Source organism: Mastomys coucha, unplaced genomic scaffold (assembly GCF_008632895.1).
Source record: "Mastomys coucha isolate ucsf_1 unplaced genomic scaffold, UCSF_Mcou_1 pScaffold12, whole genome shotgun sequence".
NCBI lineage: Eukaryota > Metazoa > Chordata > Mammalia > Rodentia > Muridae > Mastomys > Mastomys coucha.
Window position 1 is genome coordinate 92,791,248 of NW_022196894.1, and position 1,098 is coordinate 92,792,345.

The window sequence follows — 1,098 nt, forward strand, 5'->3', positions numbered from 1 at the left end:
ATGGCAGCATCCAGGCAGGCATGGTGCAGGAGGAGCTGAGAATTCTACATCTTCATCTGAAGTGCTACTGGAAGACTGGGTTCCAGGCAGCTAGGATGAGGGTCTTAAAGCCCATGTCCACAGTGACACACCTACTCCAAGTGGCCACACCTCCTAATAGTGCCACTTCCTGGGCAGAGCATATACAAACCATCACACAGGATAAAAGGCCTTTGGGTTTGGCTCACTAGTCACCCAAATGCAGCCCATGTCTCTCCCAGAGGACAGAGACGTTGTCATCTTTACTTCAGGACTCTGAGAGCTTCTCTATCTTATCACCACCCACTGGCATTTTCATTTTAGAAGATCTTATATATTTATATTGAATATAACTAGAAAATATAGGAAAAAATGAAGAAAAAAAAAAAGAGAGATGGCTTTTGATAGAAAGATTCTATGAAAAAGGTCCCGTCTTGAAGGTTTGGTCTCTGATGCCATGTTCAGAGGTGGGGCTTCTGGGAGGTGAGGGCATAGCCAGGCTTGGATACATCAGTGAATTAGTCATTCTTTAATGGACTCTCGGGAGGCGGGGCTTCAGTGGAGGAAGTGGCTCGTGGAGAACAGGCCTTGAAGGACGTATTTTGTCCTCAGGACCCCTCTTCTTCCTGGATGCTCTGTGTGCTTACCCTTGCTCTGCCATGCCCTTCACTATGATGCTCTGTCTACCGATATGCCTAAAAGCAGTGCAGTTAGCCGACCACGGGCCAGAACAAACCATTCCACCCTTCAGTCGATGGTTGACACCTCTCTGGCCACAATCTTTTGTCCTCGAGGGTACATGTGGAAGGAAGTCTCTGGCCTTCAGCCATAACAGCTGGGAGAACATAAGGCAGACGTGGCAGAGCTCTGTCAGCAAGACAGCTGTTGTTAGGAATGTGCCCATCCGAATGGTAACTCCATCACCCCAACTCTTGGCTCATAGCTCTTATTTCCAAAAACAGTCTTTAAGAAAACAATGCTTTTCATAATTTGGTATTAATAATATACTATTACTAATATTTCGTTGGCCCAAATCGGCATCTTGTCCAAACCTTGGGTGGAAAGGAAGTGCTATTCCAC